At 39.1% G+C, this 25,578-nt stretch overlaps 1 protein-coding gene across 2 annotated transcripts in view; it reads left to right on the plus strand.

The window, feature by feature from the left end:
- The first annotated feature begins 4,429 nt into the window (after positions 1–4,429).
- LOC145989812 (uncharacterized) overlaps positions 4,430–25,578 on the plus strand; it is a 54,960-nt gene continuing 33,811 nt past the window's right edge. Inside the window, exon 1 of one of the 2 annotated variants that reach the window (XM_083125174.1) lies at positions 4,430–4,505. The gene's annotated coding sequence lies outside the window, so the exon portion shown is untranslated. Of the gene's footprint in view, positions 4,506–4,587; positions 4,653–25,578 lie in introns of those variants that run through there. The other variant, XM_083125173.1, reaches the window with a different exon arrangement.

A 25,578-nucleotide genomic window follows, 5' to 3' on the forward strand; every position in this document is an offset into this window, starting at 1 on the left:
ACCATCCCGACCCTTTAGCCTCGAAATCGTCATGTTTCTTAACCAGCTCGTTGGAAACTTTATAATAGAAGTTGTCCAAATTTTCGACGTCAGCAAAATAAAAAGTCTGGTTTTTTGTACGATGATAAAAAATACTCGTTGTGCCATCAACTTTCTCGTATTCGGAAAACAGAACAACGTATACTTTTATAGAGTTGTTTTCAAGTTTATCTTTCAAAATATTTAGTACAGATGTTTTCGTTTCATGCAAGAAACTAAGGATGTCACGGCCTGCTTCTGACTTAATTGAAAAATCCTGGAGTTGGTCGTTGAATGCAGATCTAATTGGTTTGCGTTCATTGGATAATTTAATTTGCTTGGAAGTGGAAGCTTCCGTATCTGCATTATCGATTTTCCTTTTCGATGCTTGTCCGGTCGATGGTTTGCAAATTTTGAGGTGTTTACTTAAATTTGTAATGCTAATCATCTTTCCACATCGAGCACAAGACTTAGAAGGTAAGGAACGATTAATTCTCGAACCTGTTTCGCTACATCTTACCCTGTGTTTGCTAATATTAGTTTTAGATATTAATTTTTCGCAAGTAACACATTCAGTTTTATCATTTTTATGATTGAAACTGGTGGTGGATGCCATTGCTTTCTCCAAAATCACAGAAATCAAAAAATCTAGTATATAGCGATACAATTTTCAGGTATGTTATTTTATATAGAATTTCTTGGAGTGATTACAAAACTCAAAAATTCAATCTACTCTAAATAGAATTTCAGGTATGTTATTTATATAGAATTTCTTGTGTGCGAATACAAAAACTCAAGAATTCAATCTACTGTGAATACAATTTTCAGGTATGTTATTTTATATAGAATTTCTTGAGGTGATTACAAAACTAAAAAAAAATCAATCTACTGCGAATATAATTTTCAGGTATGTTATTTTATATAGAATTTTCTCAGGGCGAATACAAAACTCAAAAATCCAAGACAGTTCAGTTTTAACGTGTTCATATTTGAAAAAAAAAAATGCAAAATACGCCTTGGAGATTTCAACCAATCCACTTTACTAGATTGGCGAAACTCTAACTATTGTTATTTGGAACCTTTAACCTTTTTTGGTGACGTAGAGTACGTGTAGAGAGGTTGGGTTTAGTGTGTCGGTCGAGTCTCGGTGTCCTCTGTCCTCAAATACCAAAATAAACATAGGTCGTCATGGAACAAAAAAAAAATGTACCGAAAATTTTCTAAGTCCAGCGTTAAAAAAATCTTAAATTGCAAATATCTCGAAAATGGTAAGAGTTATCGAAAAAATATATCGAAAAACACCCCCATACGGCATCGTTAGATGCCCCCTGTCGATTTTGGAGGTGTAGGATACGTGTACCAAGTTTTGGTGGTCCTGGGGTCGAGGGTTAAGAAGTTAGCCCACCCCCTCCCAAAAACTTTGATCACTCGTAACTTTTGAACAAATAGGCGTAGAGAGGTCGGGTTTAGTGCGTTGGTCAAGTCTTGGTGTCCTCTGTCCTCCCATACCAAAATAAACATAGGTCGTCATGGAACCAATTTTTCATCAATCGAAAATTTTCCAAGTCCAGCGTTAAATTGCAAATATCTCAAATTTTTGACACACAGAGGTGTCCCATAGGACCTTTGAGAAAATAAAACACGTGAAACTCTACAGAGGTGTGGTTATCTAACCGCAGCCGTTAGAGAACCTTTACTTTTTTTGGGTTGGGCACCACGCACCCCTGGCGAGGTTATATAGGGGCCAGGGGATCCTAAAAAAAAAAACAATTATTATTTGCTTGTTTGCTTGCGTCACAATACGGAAAAAATAATGAGAGGCATACGCGCGCGCGCGTGTGTGGCACATCGTTTCCCCGAGAGAGAGAGAGAGAGAGGTTTACAAAGGTCACGATATATATAAACATTTGGCCAGGACTTGGAAAATTACGATAAGGTGCATTCGTACTTCAAGGATGAGAGAGTGAATTTACTCGTACCGGCTTTTCTGCGCCGTGAAACATCGTCAGCGCAATAAATGAGGCGCGGAACGGGGAGAGAAAGTGAGATTTTCAGGTTTTTGTGGTCGTTTGGTCAAGAAATCAGAGTTGGCGTGGGAGTCACATTTACTATCTACTAACCTATGTTCGGAAATCGAAAATGGCGAGCGGAAGTGAGGTTATCTTGGAAACGGTAAGACTTAGGAAAAATCTGTTTGGTGATTCGTCATGTACACCTATACGTGAGAAAAAGTATGAATAGAACTTATGTTCGGAAATCCAAAATGGCGACCGGAAGTGGGGTTATCTTGGAAACGGTAAGACTTATGAAAAATCTGTTTGGGGATTCGTCATGTACACCTATACGTGAGAAAAAGTATGAATAGAACTTATGTTCGGAAATCCAAAATGGCGACCGGAAGTGGGTTTATCTTGGAAACGGTAAGACTTAGGAGAAATCTGTTTGCGGATTCATCACGTACGCCTATATGTAAGTAAAATATGAATAGAACCTATGCTCGAAAATCCAAAATGGCGACCGGAAGTGGGGTTATCTTGGAAACGGTAAGACTTAGGAAAAATCTGTTTTGCGGATTCGTCATGTACACCTATACGTGAGAAAAAGTATGGATAGAACCTATGCTCGGAAATCCAAAATGGCGACCGGAAGTGGGGTTATCTTGGAAACAGTAAGACTTAGAAACAATCTGTTTGGGGATTCATCATGTACACCTATACGTAAGAAAAAATATGAATAGAACCACTAGTGTCCGGAAGTCATGCGGGTTTGGACGTGACGACGCAGTTCAATAACATAGGTTAGACCAAGGAAAAAAACCTTGGTGATTTTATTTCGAGTAAGGTGTTGGCAACACTGCGAGAAAATGAGGCTTATGTCTTACAAGAGCAAACCATTAAGTCGAGCCTCACCGAGCCTCACTTCGAGCCTCACTTTCGGTTGCAGAACTGTCTTTATGGTCCTACTCTAAAGTAGGTCAAAGCACGTAGAGGCTCTCGTGTAGTTTAGCACGAAAAAAAAAAAATGAATAGGTTAAGTTATATCACGTAAGATCGTGGCATTCGTACCAAGTACGAGTGGGAAAAAAGGGAAATTTTGCTAAAACATCGCTAAGCGCTAAAACATCGACCAAAAATTGTCAATATATGTCAAAAAGTGATATTCAATTGATAAAAAAAGAGGCTAAAAAAGCACTCGTACCAAGTACGAGTGGGAAAAAAGGGAAATTTTGCTAAAATATCGCTAAGCGCTAAAACATCGACAAAAAATTGTCAATATATGTCAAAAAGTGATACTCAATTGATAAAAAAAGAGGCTAAAAAAACACTCGTACCAAGTACTACTTTGAAACGCTTAACTTACACTTCTGACTCACCCTGTATATATAGGGTGGCCCAAAAGTCAGTTTCCGCTAGGAGAGAACAAATTTATGATACTTGTAGTAAGGAAATGTGTATTTATTGCTTGAGAAAGTTAAGATAACACAATGTACCGTACATGCTCAACATGTTTCCCATCATTTGCAATACATTCTAAGCAACAATGATACACAGATTCACATATCTTTGATAACAATCTCTTATTTGCGTTAACTTAATCAAAAACATTTTCAATTTCTTGTCGCAAATAATTCACAGTTTGTGGTTTTGCAGAGTAGACGGCATCCTTAATTATACCCCATAAGGCAAAATCACATGGTGTAAGATCGCATGGGCGAGGAGGCCAGTCGAATGTTCCGCGGCGCCCAATCCATTCAGAGAAGTGTTCATTCAAAAACAGGAACCGAATGGTGCGGTGGGGCACCGTCTTGTTGCCAGATAATAGGCGGTAAGTTGTGGTACATAGAGCTGTTTTCAAACTCTAGCATCACAATATCCTGTAGCATCTCCAGATATGACTCTCCTGTCACAGTTCCTGAGGAAAAAGTATTAGGCTAAATTTAATTCTTAGAATTACATATACAGTTTCTCTCAGGGGATACTTGATTCTGGAACACCCTATATTGGTAGGTATTGACTGAGGATTATCACTGCATAAGCAGAAGGAGCGGGGAAGAACTAAAAAAATATACTTCAAGTGCAGTAAGACTTTCACAGGATTATGAAATGGCAGTTTGAACAATGTTTTTGTGACATTCTGCTGGAGATATAAACTTTCCCTAAACTTTTGTCCCCTCTGTGCCATTCAACATCCACCATCACATACCATACGCGTGGAAGATAATATATAATATATGCATACTTTTTTTTCACCCGTTCTTTAAACATAGCTGCAGCAGCCAAAGATAAATTAGAAACAAAATGAACATGATCGTATGAGGAAACGTGTTTTCGTAAGCTTTTCCTTCTTCCAAATCCCGCACAGTGCTCTCTGACTTTGCCCTTGCGCATTCTCTTATCAACATTAAGATACAAGCTCTGACTGAGTCAACGAGGAAACAAGCAGTCAGTCTGTAATCGTAGTCATAAGAAGGAGCACTTAGTTGTCCGGTAAGTTTCAACCTTGAATAGATAGCGACAGGTTACAAGTCAATAAAATAGTTTATAAAAATGACTATCGACTGTAAGTACAATTAGTTCACGACGGTTGGTTGGTTGGTTTATTCAAGTAACTCGTACTAGCATTGTTGCAGAGAGGTAAGTTCTGAGCAAGATTATAAGTTTATATTGTGTTCGAATCGTAGGTAAGGATTGTACACTCCTGTTCTTATAAAGTGGCACACTTTGTAGGGTTGAACAGTTGAAGTATGTGCCACTTTATTGATTTAGTTTATGTCCCTTTTCTGCCGCTTTTCGCTAATCGGGAAGGTTAGGATGAATAGTAATAAGATGAGACGAATGAAGGGACAATCCCAAACACTTGACAGCACACATAGAGGATTATACTTGCCATGGGTCCAGACGCCAGAGCCTCGTTAGGCTTCACAACTTCACAATGCAGTCGGGTGTACTACGTGGAAGTGAGGTTGACATTTGTGTCTTGGGGAATGGTCACCCCTTACACCCCGCCACTTTATCTGAACAGGAGTGTACCACGGTATGGTTCATTATATGTATATGTATTTGTCATTGTCACGATTAACCCAGAGGGTAGAAAAGCGACATAGATATAAGTGAAGAAACCTCCCAACTGACAACATACTGTTTCTTTATCCAAGAATCCAGTTTTCGATTCCAAGTAGATACGTATGTAACATTATTATTCGTACACACGGATTTTCAAAGAAAATGCTCTACGAGGGTCACTATTTATATTTTGAGCCTTGGCAACACTGATTGAAGTTAGGCGCGATTTGACGTTTGCACGGAATCGTCTGGCATTATTGACCATAACGTACTTCAAATGTTTTGTCAATAGCTTCATTTGTGTTGTTTATGTTGCCTTGGAGATTGCGCGACAACAATAAAATGGAATTAACTCGTGAACATTTTCGTGCGATGATTTTTTACGATTTTCGACGTGGATTATCAAGACAAGAGTGCATCGATCAACTTACTTCCACATTTGGCGATGAAGCCCCATCCCTTGCCACTGTGAAACTCTGGTATAACGAATTTAATCGTGGCCGCCATTCGCTCACCGACGAGATTCGCGAAGGTCGTCCAAAATCAGTTGTTGTTCAAGAAAACATTGATGCTGTGCAAAACCTAATACTGCAAGATCGTCATGTGGCATACTGTGAGATTGAGGCAACCATAGGCATTAGTTCCACCAGCATATATAAAATATTACATGATCATTTAGCTGTGAGAAAGGTATGTTCTCGTTGGATCCCACAGAATTTGACAAAAACTGAAAAAGACGCTCGCGTCAATTGGTGCAAAGAAATGCTCAATAAATACAATCGTGGTGCTTCAAAAGACGTATATAAGATTGTAACAGGTGACGAATCATGGATATGTGCATATGAGCCGGAACGTAAACAGCAGTCGACTGTATGGGTGTTTCAAGGTGAACCCAATCCAACAAAAGTTGTTCGCGCTCGAAGTACATCGAAACAAATGGTCGCCTGTTTTTTCGGGAAAACTGGTCATGTGGCAACTGTGCCTTTAGAGGAACGTAGAACGGTCAACTCTGAATGGTACACAACAATTTGTTTGCCAGAGGTCTTCGGTCAAATACGGAAAACAAACAAACGCCGTCGGATCATTCTTCATCAAGACAATGCCAGCTGTCACACATCTCGTCTAAAAACTGACTTTATGAACAGTCAAAAACTCGAATTGATGGGTCATCCGCCGTACAGTCCTGATTTGGCACCCAATGACTTCTTCTTGTTCCCGAATGTCAAGAATAAATTGCGTGGACAACGATTTTCGTCGGCGGAAGACGCCGTTGATGCGTTCAAAAACCATATTATGGAGGTGTCTCAAGAAGATTGGAAAAACTGCTTTGACAAATGGTTCGAAGGAATGCAAAAGTGTATTGACCATAAAGGAGAATACTTCGAAAAACAATAAAGCAGTTTTCAATGCCAAATTCTTGTTTTTTCATTGTTAGGCTCAAAATATTAATAGTGACCCTCGTAATGTCTGAAAGGAAATACACTCTTTTGAAATTGTTTCTTTACAATTCAATAACTAATATCATGAGGAACATAAAATCTTAGCCAAATTCTGTATGACAATAATAAATTAAATGAAACTGAAAGAGAAACATGCAATTTTTTGTACAACTTTTCTATTCGTTAACTTAATAATATACAAGAAAAAAGTATATTCAGAGCAAATTGACTGACAGTTCTAATACTTTGATGCGTATCCTTTGGCTTTAATTACTGCTAGACACCTGTTCTTCATAGAATTAACCGGTTTTCGATATGTTTCAGAGCTTATTTTATCCCACTCGGCTTGCACAACAGTTTTTAACTCTTGTTTGGACTTCTTAACGCCTACTTTATGAACTCGCCTCTTCAAAATGGCCCATAAATGCTCAATGGGATTTAAGTCTAGACTTTGAGCTGGTGTTTGTAGCAGTTTGGTCACATTCCATATTAGCCAATTCATGTTAACTCGCGTCTTATGCTTACTGTCATTGTCTTGTTGGAATCTGTAGATAGGCGACATGTCCATTTTTTGGGCACTCTGCTTTACATTGTTCTTCAATGTGTTGGATGGTACCAACACCTTTGGACGACATACAGCTTCAAATCATTAATGACCTACCACCGTGTTTAACTGTTGGAACTGTGTTAATGTGATCATTGCCTTTATTTGATTGTCTCCAGACCCTATTTATTCCATCTGACCCGTATATATTAATCTTGGACTCGTCTGACCATATGACACTATCCCAAAATTCCTGGCCCTTGTGGATGTGCTCTTTCGCGAATGAAAGTCTATTCCTGCGATTCACATTATTTACATACGGCCTCTTTCGTGGCATTCTGCCATGATATCCATGCTTCCACAAGGCACGTCGGACAGTTTGATCGGACATCATCTTGCCAGCAACATTTTCTACTAACGGTCGTAACTAAGGACACTTAGTCGGGGGTTTTCTCGCACTCTTTTTAAAATAAAGCGTTCATCACGTTTATTTAACCGTCTCTCTTTTGGTTTTCTCGGCACATTCTGTGCTGAACCTTCCTCTCTAAATTTGTTTACTATGTATTGAAGTGTGGAGTGTGATTTATTGACTGTTTGTCCAATTTTTCTTAACGAATAAACTCTAAGAGCCAAATTTATAATAACATCCTTCACTTTGCACATTTCGAACACGCTGATAGATAGACGATAGGCCTACAACAATACCTACGCCAGCATTCCACTTGACGGGGAGCGCGCCTGCATGTTCAAATTTGTTACGAAGTTGCAAACTGCACGAAATCGCCCGAATAGCGGTGGCGCTGTATGCGAGGAAGATTGAAACTCTTGCCTGTACGAATAACAATGTTGCATGAAACAGCGTGTTTCACACAAATTATATGCTCTGTTTATACACTTTGAACATACATTTTTATTGGCATTTGTTGGTGAAACCTTCATTAATATTAATTTCCAGGTACATATGAAAATGATTATATTTACTAGTACATATGACATTTTTTCCTCGGAAATTCTATGTGTACGAATAACAATGTTACATACTGTATACATATTTGTTAAATTTTACGTCCGATGTCAGCTAGGTAAAAAAAAAGGTAAAGTGTTCCCCTGTGCATAGCACCACGCCATGAAGGCGTATAGGGGGTGTGGGGGTAACGCCCCACACTTTCTTGATCCGGTCGTGAGAGGGGGGATCAGCATCACGCCCCTGACCGCCTTTACCCCCCAGGGATTCCCCCAGGTACCCATGTTATTCGACGCTGGGTGGGCGCCGGGGCCGATGTCAGCTAGGTTCAAGGGAATTATTTAAACCATTTCTTATTAGTAGGTAATTACAGGCTGTCTGTAGTATAATATAGGATGTTCGCTGCAGAATCATTGTTCCAAGTTCGAATCTCTTGTTAGGTATTGATGTTCTGTGCTGTTTTCTTAGAATTCAAGCATCCACTGAGAACGTAGTGGTATGTCGTGGCTTTGTAATCAAGGTGTCCCGGTTCGATGCCGGTGGAGGCACACAGAGGTTCGGAGCTCACTTTAAACTGTAGGTCCAGTACCGATTAGCTTATCTGAGGATAAAGTAAACTTAGAAAAAACTTCGACTCAAACTAAGAAAGGTGAAGAAACCGAAGTGCAAACAACAAACGTACAATACAAATAAAATGGTTTGATAACCGTGTAGTGAATATGACACAAGAAGTATTATTATTTTTACGTTAAAAGTAAAAAATTTGACTGAACATTGGTTGTGGAATGATAATGTTGCCACGTCTGCCATTGTTGTCCCTAATTCGTATATCACAGTTCACTAGTGCGTAAAATCATGTAACGGACAGGGAGGGATTTTTCAAATTTGAGCCCATAGATTGTCCTTTGTTTTGGACCCTGCCGACATTATTATTGAGTTTTGTTATCATGGTACTTCACTGCCACTAATTTCATTTTCTGTATTTTACATTTGTAAATTTTAAACTATAGACACATTTGATTAAAAATTATTTATAAAACTTAGTTTTCGTTTATAAGCGCCACATGCACTATGCATTTCGCCACACAACACTAATACCGCACACGCACCAGAAGAAATCGATACTACATTACGGTAGCTACAATGGCTGCGAACTAAGAAATAAAGATGTTGGTTTCAACCGTCAATATCCTTCTACTTGACTTTCGATTGTTGGCATTCAAAATGTTTACATTCGAGGAACAATTGTTTATATGCGAGCATTGTTACGTGAGCTCTGAAAATAGAGTTGTAATGTAAGACGTAATTTACACACCAGAAACTACTTCTGCCTTCTTTCATGATATAAGCAACTTGCAAACAATTGGGCATGAAACTGGTGGAATTTTCGTAAAAATGGCAAAGGAAATAGTGGTAACGGAAAAAGTGGCAAATTGAAAATGGCAAGCGGATAAAATGGCAACTATAAAAATGGTGAGAATAAAAGTAGCAAATACAATTATTATGATTTTACTTGAAAATTGAGAAATTTCTCGCATTTCACAGTTTGAAATTAAAATTTAATATAATGGTATCTTTTTGCAGATATATTTACAAGAAGTATAACTTGCACATGTAGCTCAATATCGGACACACTGGACGGAGCAGAATTAAGCCTGAAATCTTCTTCATTAAGTTTTAGCCTAATATACGAATTTCCATTGATTGATTTTGTTTATTTTACTTAAATTTTCTTGGATGATCCCGAAGATCAGGATGTGTGATGATTAGGGTACGGATTTATAGGCACTAAAAACCTCTGAAATAGGCAGGTAATAGGCACCAAAATGATGCAAATAGGCACTTAAAAGGACTCTAAAATAGGCAACTAAAGTAAAAATACATTAAAATAGGCATTTTTTTTACTTCCAATGCACATGCATACTGTATTAGCATTCCAGTTTACATATAAAAGGGCTCTAACAATTCACAAATTTCAGAGAATCGTCAGTTAAACTAATTCTCGCAGAAATAACTTGAGCTAACGATTGTTACGTGAATAATTGTTCTGAAGTGATGAAAAAAGGATTTGCACCATTTTAACAAAAAAATATTTTAAAGGATGTTCCGATTAAAATTTCTCCGGAGAAATGAATTTCTGTTACCCACTATACTAATTGCGCACATATATTTCACAAACAATTGACAATAGTTTGAATGAAATGATCATTTGCAGGGAAGCTAGGATATCACAACCTGGTTAATTTATTTATTTGAATGTATTTTACTTGCACTTTTTGCACGAGTAGGTGAGTTGTTCTGTGTGATGAGATGATCTGCGTATGCGCATAACATTTTAGAATAAATAATATCGTTTGACTTAGTGTCAGTGCTCGAAGTGAGTCGGCCTGCGAGCGGATGGCATCCTCGCAACTAGCGTCAAGACACGCTATTAGTGTAATTCTCCATATTCAACACAAAGCCACTAAACGAAGTTTGTCACATAACATATCATTGTTACATTTAGAACTGAGGTAATGTAAGCTGAAGGCTCGTCACAGTGTGCATTGTTTACCATTTATCCTTGTTCCCAAACAACGCGAGAGGTAGAAAAATATTTTCTGAGGAGTGGGAATTTATACGTGAGCAGCTCAGAGTTTTGAACAAGTGCAATATATAAAACTATACATATTTAGTACCTAGGTACATGTGATATTTCCCATGTGAAAGAAATTGTTTATTTGGAAGTAATTTAACAGTTAAAGATGTCTGCTTCATACAAGCTTGACAGAAAATTGCTTTTCCGTGTGGGGACGACCTCCGTGGCGGAGTTGTTAGTAAAACAAGGCTACAACTCAGGGGTCCCGGGTTGGAATCCCGGCCTGTGCATGGGTGTTCCTTGTGAGCAGTGTCGTGCCCAGGATTTTCGAAAGGGAGAGGTTATGTATATTTTTCTTGGTAGTCAGCCCTCATTTTGTCATATTTTCCTACCTTTGACGTTCTTTTTTTTAGGAATACTGGGCGAAAGGGGGTTATAACCCCCATCAAGCCCCCCTCGTGCACGCCACTGCTTCTGAGTGTCTTCATCAGTTTCATCATATCACTTATCCTCATCGATGCGATTAGCCAAACGTGGAGAAAAGCGGCGCTAAATAACAAAAATCAAGTTTTCAACCGTAAAACAACCTTCTGCATCAATGCATTTTTAATTAATACACTTCTGGCTGCTTGTGCGTGCTTAGGCATTTTTAAACATATGAACACGATATCTCCACACATAACTGCCTATCTCCTATCACACGCTCAACAAAGCAGATGAGTACTGGTTGACACTAGAGGATTTCAGTTGGAAAAAAAGAAGTAGTGGGTTCAAATTTGGCGAATACCATATTTCAGTTAGTTCAATGTAACCAATGGCTTACCTTCTTCAATGTAGGGAAAGCCAAAGACGCATAAAAAAGCTGAAGTTATCAAAAAATGGAGAATAGGCATGTTTAGGCACGATTAAGCAAAATAGACACTAACCCTCAAAATAGGCATTTATACACACTAAATGCGTTTTCGGACTATAAACGAACTTTAAACATTAAAGCCTATGTTTTTCTGCAAAGGAATAAAGAAGGCAAATAAGCAAAAATCCGCACCCTAGTGATGATACTTTAAAACTGAAGAAGGGACACTCACAAGAACACCTATCCAGGCCAGGATTCCAACCCGAGACCTGTGCCATCGTAGCGCGCAGTACAAACTACTCCGCCGCGGAGTAGTTCTCTTAGAAGAAGGAGATGAAAAACGGTTGTAGCAGCAATACCGACCTAGTTTAACTTTAATGTGGTGACATGATAACAGTGTGACAGCGGGGGGATGATCTGTGAAAATGTTGCTAACTCGGGGAAACCATGCCCCTCACTTCGAGCACTGCTTATCCTCTTTTTTCTAAAGTGATAGGTAGAAAAACAAACCCTGTCCTGGATACGTTTTCGGAGTAGCCGAAAATCACGTAACCAGCTGATAGTTTTAAACAAGGCCATTACATAAAATTACATATTTTTCCCATGTGGGAAATAAATATTAATCTGTCTTTTGATTTTAGGGTGTTTTATGAAGTGCTTATTTTTTATTTATTTTTGTGCCCATTTGTCTGCCTATTTGAGGGCTTTTCAGTGCTTTTAAATTTGCACCCTCATTGTTAGACATTATACACGTACACATAAATATCTACTGTTTTCCGGGCTCGGTTTAAAAACTGAAAAGTGGAGTTTGATCTTTCCAATTTCCCTTCAATTATGTCCATGGAATGATAACTACCAATTTTATTGTATTGTCTTCACACATGGATATTTCTCAACATTTATCCCTTAATAATCATGTAATGTAATTTTATCATAAATCGATTGTGTTTTAAATAAAAATGAGAACTTAGCAATATTCCAGTGCTTTCGAGGCCAAATATCTGACGCATACATAAAACATAAAAACTTTCACTGTCAAACGGGAGGAAAGCAAAGTAACAAGAGGATAAAAAATCCTGATCCTGGTGTGTCTTACAGTACCAATTTAGTTTTAAAAAAACATATGTATCCACTATGTAGTAAACCAAGGGTACGAAAAATTCGGTTTTTGTCAGATGTCGTGGATAAGATCTGGCAAGCTTAAAAAAATATTAGAAGTTGTTGATTGATGTGATGAATAAAGATAGAACTCTAAAAGTAGTCTGCCAATGTTTTCGTCATTGTGAAACAAAACATCGCAGTGTCTGCATGCCAATCGTATATTTCTTTAACTTTCCTATTGTTTTTTGGCACTTGACAATTAATTAATTAAATATTTCCTCAATTATAGTATCAGTTACATTTCTTATATACATATATATACAGGGTGGCTCAATAAGTCACTTAACACCCCCAGTACAAGGCCACTGCAGCGCGCAACATGGAAATGGTGATGACCAATCGTTATCAGGCCAAGGGGGAACCACATTGACGCCACCCACACGGTCGGCGGCCATCTTGATGTCCGCCATCTTGAATTCAACTTCAGAATTTTAAATGAAAAGGGGGTCGTGCGACATATCAAAATGGGCTAGAATTTCACGAGAAATGCAATGGTGAAGGTTTTCTCGACGTATCTTTAACCAGTAAAAAGTTATGACTGAATTCTTGTACCAATTTGCTCCTTTTCGAGGTGTTAGAAAAATGCCTTAAAATTTTTTTAGCGCTTCGGTAATGCATCGAGATCAAAGTGACGTCTATGGAGAGACGTTCGCATTGCATTGCACATTATTTTAATCGGATACATCCATGAAGAGCTGTGCATTATGAATGGTTGTCGCGAACAATTTACAGTGTGACGCTTCCATTGAATTAAAAGTCCTTCACAGTGACAATTCTAATGTTTATGTTCATAAGGAAGTTTATAAACAGAATATGTGACCCTTGTCATCTGATAACTAACTTTGGACAAAAACTGGTTCATAACGTTCCCATAAGTGTTCTGTGTTCTTCCCTATTGAAAAAAACTCTGTAAAAAGTACCTTCTTCCATAAGCAAGGATGAAAAAAACTGTTTATTTAACAAATCCAATTAGCCCTAAGCATTTAAGATTCCGTTGATGGAAAATTGACTAACCAATCGTGTTCCACACAACACGCCACACCATTAACTTACCAACACTAACCATTCAGCTTTGATCTGTCGAAAATGGGTTATCAGATAAAAATCATCGAATATTCTGTTTATGAACTTCCTTATGAACATAAACATTAGAATTGTCACTGTGAAGGACTTTTAATTCAATAGAAGCGTCACACTGTAAATTGTTCGCGACAACCATTCATAATGCACAGCTCTTCATGGATGTATCCGATTAAAATAATGTGCAATGGCATGCGAACGTCTCTCCATAGACGTCACTTTGATCTCGATGCATTACCGATGCGCTAAACAAATTTTAAGGCATTTTTCTAACACCTCGAAAAGGAGCAAATTGGTACAAGAATTCAGTCATAACTTTTTACTGGTTAAAGATATATCGAAAAAACCTTCACCATTGCATTTCTCGTGAAATTCTAGCCCATTTTGATATGTCGCACGACCCCCTTCCCATTTAAAATTCTGTAGTTGAATTCAAGATGGTGGACATCAAGATGACCGTCGACCATGTGGGTGGCGTCAATGTGGTTCCCCCTTGGCCTGATAACGATTGGTCATCACCATTTCCATGTTGCGCGCTGCAGTGGCCTTGTACTGGGGGTGTTAAGTGACTTATTGAGCCACCCTTTATATATATATATATAGGACGGAAACCAAGGAATATTAATGTGAGAGCAAACAGTGAAAGAATCCAGCAAGTGGATAGCTTCAAGTACCTCGGATGCACTATAAGCAGTGACATGAGCTGCAACCAAGAAGTGAAAATGAGAATCGCAATAGCAAAAGAAGCTTTCAATAGAAGAAAAAATGTTTTTTGTGGACCCATGGACATAGGTCTAAGGAAGAGATTAGTGAAATGTTTTGTGTGGAGTGTAGCACTATATGGTGCAGAAACCTGGACATTGAGAAGAAATGAAGAGAAACGACTCGAAGCTTTTGAAATGTGGACATGGCGAAAAATGGAGCGTGTAAAATGGACGGACAAGGTAAGAAACGAAGCCGTACTGAAAAGAGTTGGTGAAAAAAGATCAATAGTGGAGACCATCAAGAAGAGGAAAAGAAACTGGTTAGGACACTGTCTAAGAAGGAACTGCCTGCTAAGAGATGCCTTGGAGGGAATGGTTGAAGGAAGAAAAGTCCGTGGAAGAAAGAGATATCAGCTTATGGATGATATTAAATTAACTGGGTCGTATGCTATTACGAAGCGTAAGGCAGAGAACAGGGAAAGCTGGAGATTGCAGTGAAAAACCTGCCAATTAGGCAGAAAACAATGAATGAATGAATGAATATACAGGGTGTTTCTAAAGGTCGTTTACAACGCTTGGGAGGTGATTCCTCACACGAAAACAAGCAAAAAGTCTAAGTTCCATTTTTACGACTGAGGCTTCGTTTCCGAGATAGGAGCCTCGCAAAAGGTGACAAAGTGAACGTCACACCTAACTGGGACGAATACTATCACAGATAGAGAGGCGGTTCCAAGGGAATCATAAAGGAATCGTATGTGCTCAGTCCGGAAGTCACTATGAAAAGTTCACTGCACGCATGCGCAATGGAGTCCTCAAAGGAATTGGGGATTTCCAGCAACAACAATGCATGGAAAAGGTATGTAACGCAGCAAGAAGGACCGTGACAATGAGAAATGCGTTCAAGACAACACATCCCGACCTCAAACATCAAAACATGACCACCGAACACAAAATCCGAAAAGTTGAGCACGGTTGCATACCCCAGTTACACGCGAGGAATGAACGAATCATGTCATGTGGCATACGAGAGACAGGAGGAGGGAAAGAAAAACACAATATCAGATGATTGCGACAACGTGTATTTTTACACGCGACAACTGCGTAATATCCCCCCCCCACACACATAACAAACAACAAATGCTACAATATCTTACGCACAGACAGTCCGTGTCACTGTACACCAACTGAAGATGTCACTTTCACCACACAAAGGGGGTGGGGAGCAATACCAAAAGTGTTCTCACTGGTATTTGCCGAGGGCAATAATCACAGACGGTTTTCAAAATGTCTGCCGTTTACTTCTACGCAGAGATGACAGCGACGAATCAAGGATTGTCGAGTACGAGCAAACAAGCCAGGTGTATCTGCTACCGTCGCGGCGGCGACGTTGATGCGAGCAACGAGGTCCTCAGCTGATGTGACAGGTGTGTCGTATACGAGGGTTTTCATTTCTCCCCAGAAGAAAAAATCGAGAGGGTTGAGATCTGGCGACCTCGGTGGCCAAGGCACAGGCTCATCCCTACCAATGAACCTATTGCGAAACACGTCATGCAGGAAATGTCGTACATTACGATCGAAATGAGCTGGTGCACCATCGTGTTGGTACCACATTTCTTGCCGCAGTGCCAAAGGTACGGTCTCCAACAGTTCAGGCAGAACCTCACTAAGAAATGCATGATACGTGCGACCATTCAGGCGAACAGGGAGAATGTATGGTCCAATTAAATGATCATGTACTATCCCGCACCACACATTCACTGAAAACCTGTGCTGGTGATGGGCCACAAAAAGTGCATGTGGGTTGTCAAAGTCCCATACATGACTGTTTCTACTATTGAAGACATCCATCCTGGTGAAAATGGCTTCATCTGTCCACAATACGTTTGCCCCGAAGTGAGGGTTTGTGTCCAGCTGATGCAACAACCATTGGCAAAACTCCATACGAGGGCGAAAGTCACGAGGTAACAGTTCTTGTACTTTCTGCAGTTTAAAAGGGTGCATTCCTTCATCTGACAACACTCGCCAAACATTCACATGAGACGTGTTTCGTGCCCGAGCGAGCACTCGCGTACTGGTGCCAGGATGTTCTGCGACCGCTGTTAACACATCTTCTGCAAACTGATGTGTGCGTACACTTCGGGGTCTTCCAACTTCTTGTCGCGGTGGTAACACTGACCCTGTTTCACGCAGTCGACTGTCCACTACCTGAAAGAAGGTGTGAGACGGTAAACGTCTATGTGGAAAGCGTTCTCCATAAAGACGCCTTGCCTCACGGCTATTACCACGTGCCTCCCCATACATGAGATGCATGTCTGCTAGCTGCTGGGTCGTATACGCAGCCATCTGTGTAATAGGGAGCTGGAACTGCAAAGTATTGTTTTTGTTTAACACTGGCACACTGCACAAATTGGCCGTATCACCGTACGAACACCACAGACCAATTGTTGCGATACTTGACTTGCCCACTCCACCACGTCAACTTCTTTCAATGCAACATACTAGTACTCTTCAATGCGTATGACAACCTAGAGCGAACTGCTGATCATATCCCAGCACCTGCAACACGATTGGGACGACTGCCGGAGAGAACCAACCCTTCGAGCTCCTCTCGCGGGAACAGCAGTCATGAAGGTCAAACGTAGACTACGAGAGCCAGACTTGCCTGTGCAGCGCTTCCAAAACTGGTCTCTTTTACGTCACAATGATCGCGTGCGAACACTTTTGGTATTGCTCCCCACCCCCTTTGTGTGGTGAAAGTGACATCTTCAGTTGGTGTACAGTGACACGGACTGTCTGTGCGTAAGATATTGTAGCATTTGTTGTTTGTTGTGTGTGTGTGTGGGGGGGATATTACGCAGTTGTCGCGTGTAAAAATACACGTTGTCGCAATCATCTGATATTGTGTTTTTCTTTCCCTCCTCCTGTCTCTCGTATGCCACATGACATGATTCGTTCATTCCTCGCGTGTAACTGGGGTATGCAACCGTGCTCAACTTTTCGGATTTTGTGTTCGGTGGTCATGTTTTGATGTTTGAGGTCGGGATGTGTTGTCTTGAACGCATTTCTCATTGTCACGGTCCTTCTTGCTGCGTTACATACCTTTTCCATGCATTGTTGTTGCTGGAAATCCCCAATTCCTTTGAGGACTCCATTGCGCATGCGTGCAGTGAACTTTTCATAGTGACTTCCGGACTGAGCACATACGATTCCTTTATGATTCCCTTGGAACCGCCTCTCTATCTGTGATAGTATTCGTCCCAGTTAGGTGTGACGTTCACTTTGTCACCTTTTGCGAGGCTCCTATCTCGGAAACGAAGCCTCAGTCGTAAAAATGGAACTTAGACTTTTTGCTTGTTTTCGTGTGAGGAATCACCTCCCAAGCGTTGTAAACGACCTTTAGAAACACCCTGTATATATATATATATATATATATATATATATATATATATGTGTGTGTGTGTGTGTGTGTGTGTGTGTGTGTGTGTGTGTGTGTGTGTGTGTGTATTTGCATGCATTCTTTTACAACATACTTGTTTCTCTTAACATATTGCCCTCTCACCCCACATCAGTCCTTTTTATTCCTCTTCTTATCTATGTTCCTCATTTTTTAATTTACTTGTTGTTGCTATCCCCTCATACTACCCAGGTCTTGTGAAATATATGCCGTCAAATATTTCTCAGTGTTCACATTATGTATAGATATGTAGACAGAGGCAAAGGAATTGAGAATGGGAAAGAAATAATTTAATAATTCCCATTCAGTATCGATGCCTCATATGCAAACAGGTAGGAGCAAGCGAGTACTCGACTGTTTCCCCTATTGACAATGACGTTACTGTAACCACATTCGTTAAAAGAACAGCATTCATATCATGACGATCAGATTTCCATTTACCTGGTAGAGGTTAAATCAACAAATTTTCTTGACGGAAAATAAACTAAACTAAATGTTTGGTAATTGCAACGTTGTGTTCTCTTAAAATCGAGACGAATTACATGGGGTGTAGGCAGCAGTAGCATATAATATTCGTAGTATCTTTGCCATAACCCACTCTGTTAAACGCATGTGATTATTATGTGATTATTTATTAATCGAAACACTGACCGTGTATTATGACGGATTTCTTCCGAAAAAAAATGAAGTGAAATAGTTTTTTGGGGAGAGAAAATGAAATGAAAAGTTTCATGTGCCCAGATATTGTTTTTTCTTTGTGTTCCCTCGCCTATTCCTTATTGATGTATCTTTATCGTTGCTATTCTAGAGAAGTATAATTGGAACGAGAAGAAACCAAAATACGATTTGATTGATTGATTGATTTGCTTTATTGTACTCCGCTTTTGTGCCAATTTTGGCTAATTGCGAAGATGGGATGCGTGATGAGATGATATGATGAAATTAATGAATGGTGACTCACAAACATCCATGCACAAGCCGACAGTCGAACCCGGGACCCCTTGCGTCGTAACGCGATGTGCTAACCACTCCGCATCAAGGGCCGGTTCAAAATAAGAAGAAAAAGAAGCAATGTACATTGCCCATCAACAAGGTAGTAATATTTTATATTCGTTATCAAGGGATGTAGTTTGTTAGACGTAAACTTTATGCTCAAATAAGCTAATATCTACTGCACCTACAATTACAATGGGAGAAGTACTAAATTGTCCTCCAGCTAGAAGTGGAATCCTTGGATTCCAAAACGCAGAGGTGCAACGACAAATTTTTGTCGGTGGGGGGGGGAAGTACCAGGGTAAAAGTACCAATGATAGTAGTAGTAAAAAATGACATCATCATCATCATTATTATTATTATTATCATTATTATTATTATTAGTAGTAGTAGTAGTAGCAGCATCAAAAACATTATTATCCTGTTAAATTACGCAAAAAGGGGGTAGAAGTCGGTGATGTTAAATATATTTCCTCAGCAAATCATTGAATTTTTCTTTTCTTTTTTCGCGACACTTTTCTCTTTTAAGATGTTTTCACATTGTTAACTGAAATTGAATGTATTTAAACTGTGCTTGATTGTTGCCTATTTGAAATCAACAATGGAAAGGCAGCTACTGATATGCACCAGATTGCTGTTATTTTTTTTTAAGATAGAAGGAAGAAGGAAACTCAGTTTGGTCTTGGAAGCAGTGAAACAACAATGTGTTTCTGAAGTGGTGAGTTTCACATTTCATGTGTGCGCAGTGGACAGATATTGTTTGTGGATGTAAGTTCCTTACCAGCTTTTTCATTCTGTTAGATCCTGTTAGTGCATGTACTTTACCATGTCGAAAGTGTCCAGATCCCGATTTCTCAGTCTGGCTCAAGAATTTAAGCACGAGTTCATAGAAAGTGATGGAACTGTTATTCGATGCACGGTTTGTGATACGGGAATCACATTAGATGAAAAACACCAGAGATCGCATCCAGCAACATATTTCCAGCTCTAAGCATCAAAAGAACAAGAATCTGCAAGGAAGTAAATCTCGGTAGCCTCTCTTACACAATGCATTTGAGCAGTGTTCTTCCAAGAACCAAAATTTAAAGGAATTTAATGTTGACTTGTATGCATCTTTTACACAGGCGGGGATTCCACTCAACAAGATGAACCATCTGGCCTTGAAAGGGTTCCTTGAAAAGTACACACGGTTGTCAGTGCTCGCTGAGAGTACGTTAAGGAAAGACTATATTGAACCTGTGTATGAAGAAACTGTTCGTAAAATTAAGGTGAAAGGTCAGATTGCGGTATAGGTATCATTCTGGATGAGACGACAGACTCAATGCCACGATTAGTTTTGAACATTTTGGTTTTTCCTCTGACAGGTGAGGAACTTAAGCCCATGTTACTAAACATGTATGAGTTGCAGAAAACCAATGCCAGTACAGTGATGCAGTCATTTATGGATTTCTGTCAAAAACTGTGGCCCGGTGGAATTCAGTTCGAAAAAAGTTGTTGTTGTACTTACTGACCAGGCTCCCTACATGCTTTCGGCATTTAACCAATTGAAGCCGTTGTTCCCTAAGTTAAAGCTTGTAACCTGTTTGGCTCATGCCCTTCACAGGGTTTCTGAATCTATTAGGAACGAATACAACGTTGTAAATGAGTTCATATCTGATCTGAAGAAAATACTCCTTAAGCCCCCAAGTCGCATTCTTGCCTACAGAGAAACTACCTGCCTGCCCCTGCCACATTTCCCCATCATTACTCGCTGGGGATCATGGATTGAGTGTGCTGCATTTCTGTGTGAAAATTTTGAAAAAATTAAGGAGTTTACCTGGATTCAACCGATGCAGGTGCAATTTCCAAGGCACAGCAACTTCTCCTCCCAGACAAGATAGATGATTTGCAAAAAGAACTATTTTGTGTATGTACATTCGTACAAGTACCTGTCGACAGCCATCAAAAGCTTAGAAGAACAAGGCGTCGAAAAGAAAAACCATGGGAGTAGTATGGTTTGACCTATTACTGGGACGAGAAAGTATGAACCTCCCTCAGGCAGATTTGACTACACTTAAAACTAGCTCAACATGCCCATATGAGTTTTTTGCTCAAGTGTGGCACCCTGTCTAATCCAAGATTTTTGTAAAAATGCCCTCGGGAATTTCCCGTGAAAGTATGACCCCCCTCAGATTGATTTGCCTACACTTATAAAAGGCACTTCTGTGAGATTGTTGTCCATAAATTTGTTAAAAATATGCCCCTCTTGATATTTTTTTTGGCTACACTTAAAACTAGGCCAAACGTATTAACACACACACACACACACACACACACACACACACACCCACACACACACACACACACACTCACACCCACACACCCATCTACACCCACCCACACCCACACACACACACACATATTTACTTCCGGTTTAAGTTCAATTGGATACCAGGGTCAACTTGTATATCTAATATTAAAACAATGCATTGTGCAGAAATCTTCTAGAATTGCTCTGTGACTCTCTCATTTCTTACATCATAAACATATGATTTTTCACCTATAAGAATAACACTACATATAGTGTCATCAGGGAGTGTATCGTGGAATTCACAGATAATTTTAATGTTTGTCCTGTCATTAACCACAACTTGTTTCCTTTTTGAAGTGTTGATGACAAACATGGGTCTCTGTGCTTTGAATTCATCTGGTGTGTAATACATGTCAGTATTGCCAGTAGTGACCCTTTTGTATGCTGTAAATGCTTCATATAATTTAAGAAAATCATCATTGGACATGTCTAAATTATAATTTTCTCTAGGGAATACCTCATTTCTGCCATTTTTAAGATATATGTTCTTGATGTTGCAGCTATCAAATTTACTTGAATTTTTTTCCTGATTATTGTGTCTTCCAGTCTGAAACAGTACCACCACAAAATCCGGCATGTCATATTGTATAATGGAGAATGAATTTGTAGCATCAAACTCATAATAAGTACCAGCGGCAGGCTTCTGTACAAATTGATATGTATAAAATTGTAAAGGAATCTGTGGATTTTTTATTATATCTGCTTTGTATTTAAGAGCATAACTGGCTTCATATTCAACAACCGGGATTCTTAGCTCCATAGTCTGAATAAGGCACTTGCCCTCATCAGGTAGGGTATTAGGCAGAGCTTCCCCTGTAGAGTTTAATGCACTGTACCTCATCAAAGCATTATTATCATTGGCAGCTCTTCTAAATGTGATTCTTAAACCACCCTTCCACATAATATCTTTGTAATCTGAGAAGAATCCTGGCAACAGGCGCATAGGGAACAGCACTGTGTGGCTCTTAGATATAATTTTATCACCAGCCTCAAATCCACCTATTTTGTAGTATGATGCCTCGGTTTTGGATAATTTTAGTGTGGCCAAAGCTGTGGAGGTAATGCCGGGATAATCCACTCTGTTTATAACAACACCATGCTTTCTGATCTCAATTTCAGAGAACAGATGCGGCACAAAATTGTCCACCAATCTTATATTTGAATTTGCCGGATAATCTGTTCCATCGAGCTTTACAACATCAAATTTGATGTAAGTAGTATAATTGATGCTATTATAAACTCACGAAAGTATGAACCCCCCTCCAGCAGATTTGCTACACTTAAAACTAGCTCAACATGCCCAAATGAGCTTTTTGCTCAAGTGTGGAACCCTGTCTAATCCAAGATTTTTGTAAAAAATGCCCTCGGGAATTTCTCGGAAAGTATGACCCCCCTCAGATTGATGAGGCTACACTTATAAAAGGCACTTCTGTGAGATTGTTGTCTATAAATTTGTTAAAAATATGCCCCTCTTGATATTTTTTTTGCCCACACCTAAAACTAAGCCAAGATGCTTATAAGAGCCACACCCACACCCACACACACACACACACACACACATTTATTTCCGGTTTAAGTTCAATTGGATACCAGCTTCAATTTGTTTATCTAATATTAAAACAATGTAATTCTTCTAGAATTGCTCCGTGACCCTCTCATTTCTTACATCATAAACATATGATTTTTCACCTATGAGAATAACACTACATATGGTGTCATCAGGTAATGCCTCATGGAATTCACAGATAATTTTAATGTTTGTCCTGTCATTCACCACAACTTGTTTTCTTTTTGAAGTGTTGATTACAAACATGGGTCTCTGTGCCTTGAATTCATCTGGTGTGTAATACATGTCAGTATTGCCAATAGTAGAAAACAGTAAACAAAATTTGCCTGTTTTAGAGATATTCCAAAAAAATATATATATTTGATAAGCAACAACAACAGGGCCATCTATGTGCAAATGTCTGAACTCGGTGAACACTTGGGAACAAGTCAATTTTTTTCAATATGTCAATATTTTTAACTCTTTTTGCCAGTAATAGGGAATGGTAGTAAGCATTAGACAAAGTACTTTGGAGCCGAATATGCCTTTCTTAAGACGTCGTATATTGCTAAAATATCTTTAATTCACATATTTCTCATACCGCCATATCTTGTTCTATTAGGCCTCTTCAAGAAAATTGCCAATTAGTGAGTACAACAGCAAAAGAGGTACTAATAGGGCAAGCATACAATGATATGGGGATATGTGAATTGTTGGTTTCTTCGATTCAGATAAATGGATTGAATTGAAACTGGGATATTTTGCATTTTTTTATACAAAATCTGATATTTGTTACATCCAGCTTGTTTGTTGTATATCTGTCCAAGTTGTTATATAAAATCAATATACATGGCATTAGGTCAGTGCCTTCTGGGACATGCATGTCCGTGCAGGTATTTGTGCTAGGTCAGTGCCTCTGAAGGCCGCTGAAAAAAAGCCTGCAGCATGGCCAGTTCCTTTGCACGGATCAATACTCGGGGCAGTTTCTCAGATTCCCGCGCCGCGGCGCTGTGGGATTAATACTCCCCGCCCGGGCAGTTCTATTCCCGCCAAAGTGGTTCCTAAATACAAAACTCATGAACTAATTGACATAGAGCTATGCAGTTTTTTTGTCTGCACTGAACCCAACTGATATTTTTTATTAAGCATAGAATTTTGATTTGACCCCCAAGAAATTGTATATAAATACCAAAGCCAAAAATATTAACACACATACACATATACATACACACACAAAGCACAGTGCTGAACCCAACTGATATTTTTATCCAGCATAGAGTTTTGATTTGAACCCCAAGAAATTGTATATAAATACCAAAGCCAAAAATATTAAGTGTATACACACATACACACATACACACACACACAAAGCACAGTGCTGAACCCAGCTGCTATTTTTATCCAGCATAGAGTTTTGATTTGAATCCCAGGAAATTGTATATAATAAACAACAACAAAAATGCCAAGTCAAAAATATTGTAATCAATGCAATAAGAATATATCCAGCCCTAATTGGGCCAAGCACCAAAAGATTTGTAACCCAGACAAATGCAGAACTCCCACAAAAATTTGCCCCAAATGCAATAGAAAATACAGCATGCAATACTTCACATATATACATAAAGATACTTGCTCTGTACAGTCATCAACATTGCCCCCTCAACCATCTACATCTGGTCTGAAAAGGAAGCATGAAACACCTGTTAATGCCAGAGCAGCAAAGCAGCCACGCCATGCACCTATCCATAGCAGTTTTAATGCCCAACTTAGGGATTATCGGTTTGTATCAGAGCCAAGATGTGGCATTGAGAATTTTTTGAACAGTATAAATTCTGATCTCCAGGCAATTCTTAATGCACAAAATGGCTCTTATAAGCTCTCCCTCAAATTGTTTACACAATATAAGAAACCAAATGGCACAAAATTTACACAGCCCCACATAACAGAAACTGTACCGGTATATTCAAATGCAAATTCAGACACAATAATAAGCAGGTTGATAGATCAATTAAATATTAAACACTCTGAATTTGCGGCAAAAGAGTCTGGATGGAGCCTATGCGGCTCTCCGCACAAGTTATATGTTAATATTTCTGAATTCAGCTCATTACAAGGATCTACTTATGTGCCATTACCTGATAATATTAAAAACAGAAGAGCCGTGGTTAATATAGAAAATACCGACCAGAAATGCTTTTTGTGGTGTATTTTAGCTGCTTTGTATCCAGTTTCAAGGAATCCTCAGAGAATAAGTTATTACAAACAGCATGAACATGATTTTGACGATGCAATGGAGGGTTTAGAATATCCAATGTCTGTTCAGAATATTGATAAATTTGAAAAAAAGGCCAGGCATATCAATGGCAAACAATTATCTATTAATGTATTTATTTGTTCCACTGGCAATTGCCCGATAGAACCTCTCAGAATCAGTACAATTGATTATGAATCTGCTGTTCCGATTGATTTGCTCTTAATTGAAGGGGATGGCACATATCATTACACTTTGATACATAATCTTGAAGCTATAGTCAGAACACAACTAGACAAATCTAATAGAATATTCAAGTTGTGCAGAAGATGTTTAACTGTATTTGATGGTCAAAAAATGGTAAATGGGGTTCGTGAAAAAAATGCAGAAATTGCCAAAAACAAGTTAATTGAGCATCTGAAATATTGTGGCAACCATAAACCTGTTCATATGGTGATGCCCAATCCAAGTGAAAATTGCAAATTCAAAAAGTTTGAAGCCTTGTTGGAACACCCAGCATATATTGTCTGTGATTTTGAATCGAACCTCAAACCTCTTGCATTCTGCAATCCAGATCCTG

The sequence above is a fragment of the Lepisma saccharinum genome, chromosome 7 (assembly GCF_977018435.1).
Source record: "Lepisma saccharinum chromosome 7, izLepSacc3.1, whole genome shotgun sequence".
In the NCBI taxonomy this organism is placed as follows: domain Eukaryota; kingdom Metazoa; phylum Arthropoda; class Insecta; order Zygentoma; family Lepismatidae; genus Lepisma; species Lepisma saccharinum.